This window comes from Erpetoichthys calabaricus, chromosome 1 (genome assembly GCF_900747795.2).
Source record: "Erpetoichthys calabaricus chromosome 1, fErpCal1.3, whole genome shotgun sequence".
Classification (NCBI taxonomy): domain Eukaryota; kingdom Metazoa; phylum Chordata; class Cladistia; order Polypteriformes; family Polypteridae; genus Erpetoichthys; species Erpetoichthys calabaricus.
In genome coordinates, this window is record NC_041394.2 from 352262287 (window position 1) to 352276856 (window position 14570).

The window sequence follows — 14570 nt, forward strand, 5'->3', positions numbered from 1 at the left end:
AGCAGTGGTGGTCTTCCTTGGCCTCTCTGTTCCTTTGTGATTACTGAGCTCACCTGTTCATTCTTTCTTCTTATTGATATTCCACACAGTTGATTTAGGTCATCCTAACATTTTACTGATGTCTCGAATGGTTTTATTATTGTTTTTCAGCCTCATGATGGCTTCTTTGACTATCATTGACACAGCTGTTACCCTCATGTTGAACAATGGCCTCTACAAACTCCAAAGGGTAGAAGCAAACCAAGGTGTCTTAGGCCTGCAAGACAAAAGCAATGAAACACACCTGAGGAATCACAAACTCCTCTGACATCAATTGGCCCAAACATTACGGTGCCCTGAAATGGGGGGACCATATAGAAAAAGTGCTGTCATTTCTACAGGGTGTGACTGAAATGTTTGCAAATCCCCTTTTAATAAAAATGTGTAATGTGACTTTAATCACATCTGAATTATTTATTTTGTTAATTTTTAATCTGTTGAGCAAAGGTGTAAATGAAAGAAAAATGTTTCTTTGTTTCAGCCATTACGGAGAGTACTGTATAAAACAGAATGCCATGCCAAGCATGAAAAAGGCACTTTCAGTAATCGGAATGTGTCCTCGCATTTATCCACAATTAAACTAAAACCATTTTACACCAAAACAAAAAATGGCTTCTTTAAATCACCATTTCATATACAGTGACATGCGAAAGTGTGGGGACCCCCGGATCAAAATAACTGTTACTGGGAATAGTTAGGTCAATAGAAGATGAATTGATCTCCAAAGGCCACCATTCTTTTCTGCAATTTAAATAAGATTTATGTATTACTTTTGTTTTGTAGTATGAGAAAAGGAAGGAGCACTCCACTAATGTATGGGCACCCCAAGTGATCAGAGGTCTTGGATAACTTCCCCCACACCCCAAGATGTCAGACTTTAAATTAGCTCCTTAAGGGCTTTGGCTTGTTCACAATCATCATTAGGAATGGCCACATGATACACATGTCAAAGCTGTATCAATTCTCCGACTCCTCACAGCCTGTCCCAGCAATCAGCAGCCATGGGCTCCTCTAAGCAGCTGCACAGCACTCTGAGGAATAATTAATGGTCACAAAGCAGGAAAAGACTACAAGAAGACAGCAAAGAGTCAGTTTGTAGCGTTATTAAGAAGTGGCAGATAGCAGCAACAGTGGAGCTCAAGTTGAGGTCTGGAAAACCAAAATAATTTCCAAGAGAACTGCTCATAAGATTGCTAGAAACAAAATTCAAAACCCTTAAACCTTCATGAAAGTGTTTTGTAGTCACACTCTGGAGTGGTGATGTGCTGTCCTCCTGGTGCAGCGACACCACCACAGATATGACCTTCACGAAAGAGCCATCAGAAGAACCATAAAATTCAGCATCAGAAGTTTGCAGATGAACATCTAAACAAGTCCGATGCATTTTGCAAACAAGTCCTGTGGACTGATGAAGTCAAAACAGAACTTGTTGGACGCAATGTGCAAAGGTGGGTTTGGAGTAAAAAGGGGGCCAAATTCCATGACAAGAGCACGTCTCTGACTGTTAAGCAATGGGAGAAGATCGATCATCTTTCGGGCTTGTGTTGCAGCTGGTAGCCTGGGGGTATTATTCAGTTTCTTAAATTGAGTGTGCATGAAACACCTTGACGTCAGTCTAACAGCCAGATACAGCAACAATAACATTTATTTACATAGCACATTTTCATACAAACGATGTAGACCCCATCTTCATACAGAGAAAGGAAAGGTGGACAAAGTTACAGCCTTACAAAATTATTTTCCTTTGACTAAACAGAAATTGGAAATATTATAAAACAACTTGATGAGAACAGGCCATTCAGCCCCAAAACTCTTGCCAATCTGATCTACCCAACTACTCTAAAACAACATCAGTTTGAGTTTTCAAAGTCCCTACAAGTCCTACTTTCCAACACACTACCTGGTAATGGTGGCTGTTGTTTTCTGTGTGAAGAAAAACTCTTCAATGTGTAGCGGTGCTACTGGGGAATGAAACTTGAACTCCCAGCAGTCCCTGCAGTGGCTTTGATTGGTCGTCTGCGGAGGGTGCAGGGGCTGCTGGGGACAAGGAGGCAGGCACAATATTTAAAAGCAGGCCAGTTCAACAGAGGACAAAAAGTCTTTTGTGTTTGGTGTCTGGAGTTGCCCGACTGTTTTCCTTTCTGTTTTGCTACTTGTGTTTTCTTGTTTTGTCCTGGAGATCGTCTCCTGTTTTGGGTGTATGGACTGTCTGGGGATTTATTGTCATCCTGCAAAGAAAGGAGTGCTCCTGATCCCATTGACACGTCATCATCTCATCAGGAAATACCAGTAGGACTGACCTTTACATTCATATACAGCGTACTGATCTCTGGACTACCTACCACCATCATTTCATTTCATCAGTTGCTGTTTTCATGGACTTCATCGTGTGTGGTTTGTGTTAGTGGTTTGTTATTGTTAAATTCATGTTTATTGTATATCGCTGTAAGGGGAACTGGGGTAGGATCATTTTCATTTAATATTCTTTAATTTCTATTACCGGTTTGCTTTTTTGTCTCTGCGAGGGAGTGTATGTGAATCTGGCCAAGGCTGGGTGCGTTCCTGGGATCCCCACTGAAAAAATAAATAAATCACCATCTTATCGATGGTGGGAATCATAGCTGGGTTTTTAGTCCGCTAGAGATCTTTATGTGGAATTATCCCTTAACAAGTCTTCAGCTGTGTCCTCATGTTCTTGTTGAACTCTTTTTAAAGTAACAGCCAGGCTCCACTGCTCTAATTACTTTAATTATGTTAAACACTTCAGTCATGCCTCCTCTTAATCTCAATTTGCTTAAAATGAAAAGGTTGAAATCATTTAATTTTTTCTGATAATTCTACCTCTCACCCATAGAATTAGCTTTCCTCTGGACTTTTTCTAGCACTGCTTTGTATTTTTTGTAGACTGGAAACCAAAACTTCACACAGAACTCCACATGAGACCTCACCAGTGTGTTATACGACTTCAACATAACTTCCTTGGACTTGTACTCCACACATGAAGGCGCTATATAAACTGATATTCTATTAACTTTAATGGCTTCTGAACACTGTCTGGAAGTTGATAGAGACGAGTCCACTATGACTCCTAAATTCTTCTTATCGAGTGTACTTAGAATTTTCAGACCTCCCATTGTGTATTCAAACCATACACTTTTACTTCCTATGTGTAATATTTACATTATCTTACATTAAATTTTGTCTTCCACAAATCTACCCAAGCCTGTATGCTGTCCAAGTCTCTCTGTAATAATTCAACAGATTCTCAATTATCTGCCAATCCACATATTTTGGTATCATCTGAAAACGTAACCAGCTTGTTATTCATATTCCTATTCAAATCTACTCTATATATATATAAAATCCTAAGCTTAAATATGCAACAATTTTCTCGCATGTTTTAAGTCGGGATTATTTTAAAACCTACATATATATGTTTGGTATCATTCTTTTCAGAATTTATCAAACTTTAATGTGATGTTGTTACATTTTCAGATTCTTAAAATTAAAAAAAATATCAAGAACTCATGTCCTGCGAGACAAGACTTTGTGCCATGAGACTTAACCACGCCCGGGGCCGTAAATAAAAGACAAAGAGTAGGAAAGCTGCTGAACAGGGTTATAAATGTAATATAAAATTTATATAAAAGCCAGCAGCTTATCGAGCAAAGAGAAGGTTAAAAAAAAAAAAAAAAAAAAAAAAAAAAAAACTATTTGTTTCTCATTGTATCACCGTTTAAGATGGGGGGTTTCGTAGGAGCGGCTGTGTCTCCTTGGGGTGCATTTAACCCTCCTCTTCACAACGCCAGCGGCAGAGACGTGACGTGGCTAGTGCATAGAGCATGGCGGGGGGTTGGTGAGCAAAGCGAGCAGGGGGCGAACCCCCTGGTACTTTACATTTTTTTTACATTAAATGTAGTCATCCAAATCTGCCCAAGTCTCTCTGTAATGATTAAATAGATTCTCAATTAACTGCCAATCCACCTAGCTTAGTATCACCTGAAAACTTAACCAGCTTGTTATTCATATTCCTATCCAAATATTTATATATAATAAAAATAGAAATGGCTCCATCACTGACCTCTATGGGTCACAACTCTTACAATCACCCAATTCTCAGCCAATTTTAACAAGATTCCTCTCACCATCACTCTCTGCTTCCTGTGTCTGAGCCAATTCTGCACCTATCTACAAACATCACCCTGAACTGCCACTTCTTTTAGTTTGATGCCCAACATCTCATGTGGCACCTCATCAAATGCTTACTGAAAGTTAAGATAAATAATCTCATCTGCTCCACTTTGATCGTATCCTTTTGTTGCCTCCTCACAGAATTCCAGCATGTTAGTCGAACACGACCTCCCTCTTCTGACCCCATGCTGACTGTTCATAATAACTCCAGTCCTTGCCAAGTGTTGCTCAATCTTATCCTTAATAATTCCTTCCATTAATGTTCCTGTGATGCACATTAAGCTTACTGGCCTAAAGTTTCTTTGATTTGCCCTGTCACCCTTTTTATATAATGAGATGATATTTGCCATTTTTCAGTCCTTCAGAATCTCTCCAGTGCACAGTGACCTCCTGAAAATGTTTTAAGGGTTTATATCTGTACTCACTAGCCTCCATAAGAACTTGAGGATAAATATTATCTGGTCCTGGTGATTTGTTTCATAAAGAAATGGAGCAGCACTGAATCAAGGATGGTGACAGAAGAAGAGCTTCTGCCTGACGTTAGCTGTGTGGCCAAAATAACACGTCAGACGATGGAGGCCTGATCAGTAAAACTGTTCTTTCCATGTCTTGCTCAATCTTTTCCTTAATAAATTCCTTCCATTAATTTATCTGGGATCCATGTTAAGCTTACTGGCCTATAGCTGCTTGGATCAACCCCATCACCTTTTTTATAAAATGAGATAATATTTTCCAGTCAACATAAATTTCTGCAGTGTGCGATGCCTTCCTAAAATGTGTTGTCACATACGTGCGCTTGGGAGGTAGACTAAGGGCTTAACTGAGGGCAAGATACGTGAGGAGGCCTTGACAAAGTGCACAAACCTTTCTTCTCACTCTTCTACAGATCACCTGAGGAGAAATTAGACTAAAACGCTTCCTCCAGTTCCTGTACCCCTTTCCTAGCTACACCTCCCATCAATGTCATTTCCTGCTCTTTGATTTTGGACCCACCTCTTCCTCCCCTGCCTCTATAAGAACCCAGCACCTTCCCTCTTTAGTTTGTCCCTTTTTGGACGTGGAACCAGAGAGTACATCTTTTTTTTCTTATACTGTGTGTTATATAATATATGGGGCGGATCCCCAAATCTTTTTCTGCTCTCCCTTTGTGTTTTGACAGTGTCAAATGTTTATATATGTATTCACTTACCCCTTTAAGCACTTGAGGATAAATATTATCTGGTGCTAGTGATTAGTTTGAGTTCAGCATATTTAATCTGAGCATCACTTCTCTCTCTACAATTTCCAAATCTCTCAGTACCTCCTTAGTAGTCCCTGTTACCACTGGGAGGTTATCCACTTGCTCACTTGTGAAAACTTCAGAAAAAAAACCAAGTTTAGTGCATTTGACATTTCACTGTCTATGTATTTAATTCCCCTTTATTGTTCCTGATCTGCTTCACCTCCTTGGCTTTTCTTTTATTACTAAAATATTGAAAAACTCTCTTTGGTGCATATGTTTGCCTTATCTGCAAAATTCCTATAACTGCATTTTAGCTTCCCTGATATCTTTCTTAATGATTGCCCTCTTACTCTAAATGACCTACTATTAGCATTGGGGTAATTAGTCTTCTACGACTTATTTAGCTATTTTTACATTTGCAGCTTCTTTAATCTTATGTAACCACTGCAGATTTCTTATTAATTTCTTTAAATCTGTCCTGCATCATATGTCAAATGTTTAACTTCTTCCTAGTAAGGTATTCCAGTTGCTCTTGACTGTTTGCTGCTACGACACCAGTTAATTACTGACTTGCTGGCAACTGCAAAAGCTTTCTCTGCCCTCTGACCAACAAACACAAAGGTATGAATACAAGTACCTTTACTAAACATTCAAGTAGCTCTTGTGTAGATGGCAAAACAAAAAAAGAAAAACAAATCGATAAAAGGTATGAAACACCCTCAGAGCTCCTTAATGGTAACCACAAAAACAAAGTTTTCAGGAGCAAAAGTTAGATTTAACTCACTTTGACACAAAAGTAACACATACACACAGCCTTTTTCACTTTACAATGCAAGAATGATGTTAGCGTGTCACTTCACAGTGTTGCTCCAATTCCGTGCTTCAATGTTTCATCCAGATAACCTCTTAAGGGTTGTCACAAGGACCTTAAAAGATCTGAACAGCATATAAAACTGGAAAACATGAACAAAGCATTTTGAAAGGCTTGACGGGGAGCCAAACTGCCTACAAAAATGGAGCAAAATCAGTACTGGAGTGGGCATCCTACAAAGCTCACCGTGTGAAAGCAGAGGTGAAGAAAAAAAAACACAGAGGGGAAGAGCAAAGGGCCTTAAGAAAAATCTCTGTGCATGTGTCCATATGAAGAAAAATAAACTGCTCAAAAAAATTATAAAGGAACACTTTGAAAACCCATCAGATCTCAATGGGAACAAGAAACCCCTGCTGGCTATCTCTACTGCTATGGACTGATATGGTGATGTGTTAGGAACTAAAGGATGGCAGCCACATTCCTTGATGGAAATGAAAATGATCAACCTACAGAGGGATGAATTCAAAGACACCCGGAAAATCAATGGGAAAAAATGATGCAGTAGGCAGTCGACTCCATTTGGCTGAAATTTCATTGCAGCAACTCCAAATCATACTCAGTAGTTTGTATAACGCATGCCTGACAATGTCCATAACGAGACGACGAATGGGGTCCTGGGGGATCTCCTCTCAGATCTGGACCAGGGCATCACTGAGCTCCTGGACAGTCCGAGTTGTCGAATGGACCGAAACATAATGTCCCACCCAGAGTTGTTCTATTGGATTGAGGTCAGATGAGCAAGCGTGGGGTCCAGTCAATGGTATCGATTCCTTCATCCTCCAGGAACTGCCTGCATACTCTCGCTAACACATGAAGCCAAACATTGTCGTGCACCAGGAGGAACCCAGGAGCCACTGCACCAGCATAGGGTCTGACAAAGGGTCCAAGGATTTCATCCTTATACCTAATGGCAGTCAAGGTGCCGTTGTCTACCCTGTAGAGGTCTGTGCGTCCCTACATGGATATGCCCCCCCAGATATACCATCACTGAGCCACCACCAAACTGGTCATGCTGAATGATGTTACAGGCAGCATAACGTTCTCCATGGCTTCTCCAGACCTTTTGAGTTGTCACATGTGCTCATGTTGAACCTGCTCTCATCTGTGAAAAGCACAGGGCACCAGTGGTGGACCTGTCAATCCTGGTATTCTATGGCAAATGCCAATCGAGCTCAACAGTGGCCACTAGAGGACGTTGGGCCCTCAGGCCACCTTCATGAAATCTGTTTCTGATTGTTTGGTTAGAGATATTCACACCAGTGGCCTGCCTGCTTGCTGGAGGTCATTTTGTAGCTTCTGACAGTGCCCATCCTGTTCCTCCTTGCCCAAAGGAGCAGATACCTGTGGGTCCTGCTGATAAGTGAAGGACCTTCTACGAGGGGCCCTGTCCAGCTCTCCTAGAGTAACTGCCTGTCTCCTGGAATCTCCTCCATGTCCTTGAGACTGTGCTGGGAGACAAAGCAAACCTTTTGGTAATGGGAGGCACATATTGATGTGCCCACCATCCTGGAGAAGTTGGACTACCTGTGCCAGCTCTGTAGGGTCCAGGTATGGCCTCGTGCTATCAGTAGTGACACAGACCGCAGCCAAATGCAAAATGAGTGACAAAACAGATGAGGATTGAAAAATGTCAGTGGCCTCCCTCCACCTGTTAAACCATTCATTCCTATTTAGGGGGTTGTCTCAGTGTTGCTCCTGTAATGCACCAAAGCAGTTGAAACAACAAGCCCCTCTGCTACTTAACTGACCAGATCAATAGCCCAGAAGTGTTAGTGACTTGATACTATACTCTCATTAAAAAGGGTTCCTTTTAATGTTTTTGAGCAGTATATATATTATATATCCTATAGAAAACTTGAATGTAGAATTGATGTAAACCAGTTTTTCAGTATAAACCTATGACAAACAAGAAAAAAAATGCCTTACCAGAAATATCATTGCCAAAATAAATTTCCAGCTGTTCAGATTGAATGATGTAATGGCTATGACTTGACCGACTTAGTGTAGGATAAGACCCCTCCTGGACCCCGTGATCATCAGAGGTGACTGTGTGCAAAGGGTACAGACCTATAAATACCTGGGAGTGCAGCTGGATGATAAATTAGACTGGACTGCCAATACTGATGCTCTGTGCAAGAGAGGACAGAGCTGAATATACTTCCTTAGAAGACTGGCATCCTTAAACATCTGCAATAAGATGCTGATGATGTTCTATCAGACGGTTGTGGCGAGCGCCCTCTTCTATGCGGTGGTGTGCTGGGGAGGCAGCATTAAGAAGAAGGACGCCTCATGCCTGGACAAACTGGTGAGGAAAGCAGGCTCTATTGTAGGCATGGAGCTGGACAGTTTGACATCTGTGGCAGAGCGACGGGCGCTCAAAAGGCTCCTATCAATTATGGAGAATCCAATGCATCCACTAAACAGTGTCATCTCCAGACAGAAGAGCAGCTTTAGCCACAGAATGCTGTCACTGTCCTGCTCCACTGACAGACTGAGGAGATCATTCCTTCCCCAAACTATGCGACTCTTCAATTCCACCCGGGGTGGTAAACGTTAACATTATTCAAAGTTATTGTTTGTTTTTACCTGCATTTTTATTACTCTTTAATTTAATAATGTTTTTTTTATTAGTATGCTGCTGCTGGAGTATGTGAATTTCCCTTGAGATTAATAAAGTATCTATCTATCTATCTATCTATCTATCTATATAATGTGTGCTAAAATGACCAGTAAAGTGGAGTCGTTTACAGGTTATGTCAGGGCCATACTGGAGTATACAGACTCTGTGTGCTCTTAATATGCTGTTTGCTTGGATAGTCATATAGGATGATGCCCAGCTGAACTATCTGCCATCTCTGTCTTGTTACCAGTCGTGATGCTGATGCCCATCAGTACCTGCTGTACAGTTGGACTCCTGACCTCCTCCAATCTCAGAGACCCTAAAGACAGGCTGACGTGTTCAGCACACCACTAGGACCTGATGGAGTCAAGTGGAGGCTAAATGAGATATGAACTACAAACAAACATTTGTCATGTTTTAATCTCTAAATGTCACTTTTGCCTAAGTAATATGTATTATAATAAACATATATTTGATGATCTTAAAGAGGTATTTAAATTCCAAATAGTAATAAAGATCCAATTAATTCAAATAATTGAATACCCAGATTAACAGGTGCACAGTCACAAAAACTGGAAAATTATTACTCTTAAAAGGCATAATATTTGCTCTTCACAGATTGTTTAACATAGTAAACTTCATCATAAAAATAATAATTGAAATGTGACTATATGATAACCGTGTTTCTTACATTTAACATTGATAACATGTAGAGACAGCCAATGGATTCTTTAAAGTCATGATTTTATTGCCAGCTTTCTTAACGTTGTCTCTTCCCTGATACCTTAACGTGAGAGTGTCAAGTATGTGATTTGTAATATTCTGTAATCATAATAGAACTAAAAACAAACTTGAATATGAGATCCACAGGCAAGAAACTCACTAGAGCTGCTGGTGTGTTGAGAACTGACATGAAGACCGCAGAATATTTAACAGACATCAGCAAACAAAGAACAGAGGCTGATCTGATCTGATCTGATCTGAAGGGGCTACAATGGAATATTAGGAATACTTAAATAAATAAACGTGGATAAATAGTAATGAAAGTAATAAAACACATTTTAGGGTTGTATATTATAGAAGTAAAGATTTAACTCTGACAGTTTATTCAACGTTTAAAACTGTAATACGTTTATAGCCCGTCTTTAAGGTGACTTGTTAAATGTAGGCGACTACTTCATTTGGACATTCGAGTAAACAACAACAGTCAAACATTTGTTTTAATCTGACTGACTCAGTCAAGTAGAGCCCACAGTTAAGTTCACGTCAATCCATTAAAATTAGACACAAATTTGTATTGTTATGTTCATTTAAATTTTCTTCAGACGTTGTTTAGTAACGATAAATATCTCATATCCAAACTTTTATTATCATTATTTTTTCAGAACCGCTAATCATAAATGACAGTGGTAAAAATATACTGCAGTCTTAATAACGCACTCCACAGAGTGTTATAGTATAAGATATTGGCACTAGTAGACTATCGTCGCAGATGTATTTTACGAATATACACTCCATCTTTTACAGTCACTTTATCTTGACCGTCCACCTTTAGAAATTACTCCCACCCTTCTTTTTACGTATCCATAAGGCAATTGGCTAAAGTGGAACTTGAATGACAAATAACACCGATTGGCTTAGTGTAGGATAAGACCCCTCCTGAACCCCGTGATCATCAGAGGTGACTGTGTGCAAAGGGTACAGACCTATAAATACCTGGGAGTGCAGCTGGATGATAAATTGGACTGGACTGCCAATACTGATGCTCTGTGCAAGAGAGGACAGAGCTGACTATACTTCCTTAGAAGACTGGCGTCCTTAAACATCTGCAATAAGATGCTGATGATGTTCTATCAGACGGTTGTGGCGAGCGCCCTCTTCTATGCGGTGGTGTGCTGGGGAGGCAGCATTAAGAAGAAGGGCGCCTCATGCCTGGACAAACTGGTGAGGAAAGCAGGCTCTATTGTAGGCATGGAGCTGGACAGTTTGACATCTGTGGCAGAGCGACGGGCGCTCAAAAGGTTCCTATCAATTATGGAGAATCCACTGCATCCACTAAACAGTGTCATCTCCAGACAGAAGAGCAGCTTTAGCCACAGAATGCTGTCACTGTCCTGCTCCACTGACAGACTGAGGAGATCATTCCTTCCCCAAACTATGCGACCCCCACCGATTGGCGATTTATTAAATAAAAAGGTGATTGACCCCGATGTTTATATTTTCGATTGGCTGATCAGTGCCTGAAGTTTGCAAATTTAATTTTGAAAATGATATTCATATCCATTTTATTGTGGTCTGCAGCAATATCTATTTGACGTGCCCAGGCTCAGTCCCAGAAGTGACATCGAAGAGGTCGAAGCAGACTTGACATCATTAGGACCAGGCAGAATTTCCCGTGAAAGTCTGCAGAAAAGCGAGAAGAAAAAGAGTCACTGCACTCTGCTACGTCCCAACCTGGCTCGGAATTACCCTCATTCAAGCCCTTCCATTCCGTGTGACAGCAGATATTGACGAGAATAGTCGACGTCTGTCCAACTTGATTTTTTCACTTCATCTTTTGAATTCAGCTTTATCTTCTTGGCAAGTAGACAGTTCATTACAAACGTTGTTCCTTTCCTTAATTATTTGTGATCCTCACTCACCGTAACTAAGTGAATTTATTCAAAATTGAAATTACAGTTTCATGTTTTCTATGCGAGATCTTATTTTCGATTCTTCTTTCAGCAGCTTGGCTAAACAAGAAATTTCATATATCCAGGTACAGTCCATCGTATTTAAGCGTGAGTAAGTACTGCTTTGTAAAATTTTAATAGAAAATACTGTTATTACGGTCCATCCTGTGTGGAGTTTGCATGTTCTCCCCGTGTCTGTGTGGGTTTCCTCTGAGTACTCCGGTTTCCTCCCACAGTCCAAAGACATGCAGGTTAGGTTCATTGGTGATCCTAAATTGTCCCTAGTGTGTGCTTGTTGTGTGTGTGTGCGCCCTGCGGTGAGCTGGTGCCCTGCCCGGGGTTTGTTTCCTGCCTTGCGCCCTGTGTTGGCTGGGATTGGCTCCAGCAGACCCCCGTGACCTTGCAGTTAGGATATAGAGGGTTGGATAATGGATGGATCGATGAATACTGTTATTACCACCCATTGTTCCAAAATGGATTTCTAATTATAAATTAACTAGAGGGCTTCGTTCGCCAACCCCCCTCTCAGCACTACGCTCCAGCAACTTCGTGTCTCTGCCGCTCGCGTATGTGGATTTCACTTTCACCAAACAAAAAAACTTTTAATTCTCACAGATTGACCTCTTCATTGGGAAGAAACACTACTTCTCCCTGATGGCAACATGAATTAGACGATCTGCAAGTCTCCGACTTAAAGTTTAAAGCCAAACAATATCTACATACTTCTATCATATCACCTATGTCCATATATTCAATCTCTTTTCGTTTTTACCTTTTCGTCAATATCGCATTAGTTTTGATGCCATGTTTGGAATTACGTCGTGACAATGCAACGTGTAGCTGCCCATGAGTGAATATCGTTTCTTTCTCTCTACACGAACTGTGTCTGACAATAGCATTCACACAAATGAGAAATAATTGAACCGTGTGTGTGGTTGTAAATGTTGTAGATTTGTTCAGGACTTTTCCAAATTTCTTTGCATAAGCTCTTGTCTCGCGGGGCTTGGAATTTTCTCTCATGGGATTTCAGTTTCACCAAACAACAAATCTTCTAATTTTAATGGATACGCCTCTTCATTGGGAAGAAACACTACTTTTGGCAACACGAATTAGACGATCTACAAGTCTCTGACTTAAAAGTTTAAATTAGAACAATATATTTGATCTCTTTTCACTGTTCCGTTATTTCACTGAGTAATAATTTCTGTTTGTTATTGCTAATGTTATCTTTACTATCATTTTTTTTGAGAGTTTTGAGTTTTCGTACTTCCATTGTCTCTAACTTGCTCTGCATGTGTATTGCGCCAATGTTTTTGAATTTTTTATGACGTTCTACTTTGTCATCTATTCTTTGTCTTATTTCCGGCGTGGTTAAATCTCTTGGCACAAAGTCTCGTCTCGTGGAACGTGAAAGTGTCTCTCTGAGAAAGTCACGTCTCGTCTCTCTTCCCAAGATTTTTTAATTATAATACAGAGATGAGTCAAAGTTTCAGTTAATTAAAAGAAAAAAAGATTCTGTCATTTAATTGCAAAATCATTTTAGTTATCCAATGAATTTCCCATTGGGATTAATAAAGTATCTATCTATCTATCTATCTATCTATCTATCTATCTATCTATCTATCTATCTATCTATCTATCTATCTATCTATCTATCTATCTATCTATCAAATAATAAGTCACTTCTTCAAGTAATTTAATAATCTATATATATAATTCACTAAGCCAACAGTTTAAGCAAGACAACCACGGGATACGCAAAACATAGCCACGCCCGCAAAATCACAGAGACCCGCCCACCAACTCTAAGACCATGGGATACGACGACAACTCACAGAGCCACGCCCGTCAACTCTAAGAGCATGGGGCGAGAACGTCTGCCCGCCTGACTGTTACATGCATTCACCGCAATGTACTGGAGTGTAAAACCATAGCAGTTTTTTTAACTCACAAACTGCAACAACTCACCAAACACCGCCACCCTGTCTCTTGAGGCATTCACACTGCCGGAAGACAACCATGGGATACGCAAGAAATAGCCACGTCCGTCAACTTACAAAGTACCACCCACCAACTCTAACACCACGTCAGATGCTTTCTATATCTAAGAAGATATATAGATACTCATTATTCCCCGGCACGCGTCCACCCACACTCTCAAGGCATTTACAGTGCCTGCTCATGTGCCCACACGCAACAACTCACCACACGCAAATTTCACTTAATTTGACTCAACGCGGGAAACCCCACCGGACACGGAGAGGATTGACAGATTGATAGTTCTTTCTTGATTCTGTGGGTGGTGGTGCATGGCCGTTCTTAGTTGGTGGAGCGATTTGTCTGGTTAATTCTGAAAATGAACGAGACTCCCTACTGCTAAATACTTACGCGACCCCCGAGCGGTCGGCGTCCAACTTCTTAGAGGGACAAGGGGCTTTCAGCCACGTGAGATTGAGCATTAACAGGTCTGTGATGCCCTTGGATGTCCGTTACTGCACGCGCGCTACACTGAATGGATCAATGTGTGTCTACCCGGCCCCGACAGGTGTGGGTAAGCCGTTGAACCCCATTCGTGTTGGGGACCGGGGCTTGCAATTGTTCCCCACGAACGAGGAATTCCCAGTAAGTGTGGGTCATACGCTCGCACTGATTACGTCCCTGCCCTTTGTACACCCCCCCTCGCTACTACCATGGTCGGGTGACTTGGTGGATTATATATAGAAAAGCACTCGGAACCGCAAAGAACAATGAATGGAAGGGGGTCCAGGACGGAGGGGGCGTCCTTCCCCTCTACCCCCGTTCTGCCCTCCGTGCCGTCCAGCCCTGTCCCTCGCTCTGGGAGAAGGTGCGACGGCGGTCCTCCAGTTTTCAGTCACGGACAATTGTATGTTGGTTCGTAGCGTGCATTGTTGCAATGTTACTTTTCTTGGTGGTTTATTAAATTACAGATTTTTC

At 41.0% G+C, this 14570-nt stretch overlaps 1 protein-coding gene across 1 annotated transcript in view; it reads right to left on the bottom strand.

The window, feature by feature from the left end:
- LOC114643102 (zinc finger protein 271-like) overlaps positions 1 to 14570 on the bottom strand; it is a 63608-nt gene that overhangs the window by 2336 nt on the left and 46702 nt on the right. The gene's annotated exons all lie outside the window — the stretch shown is intronic.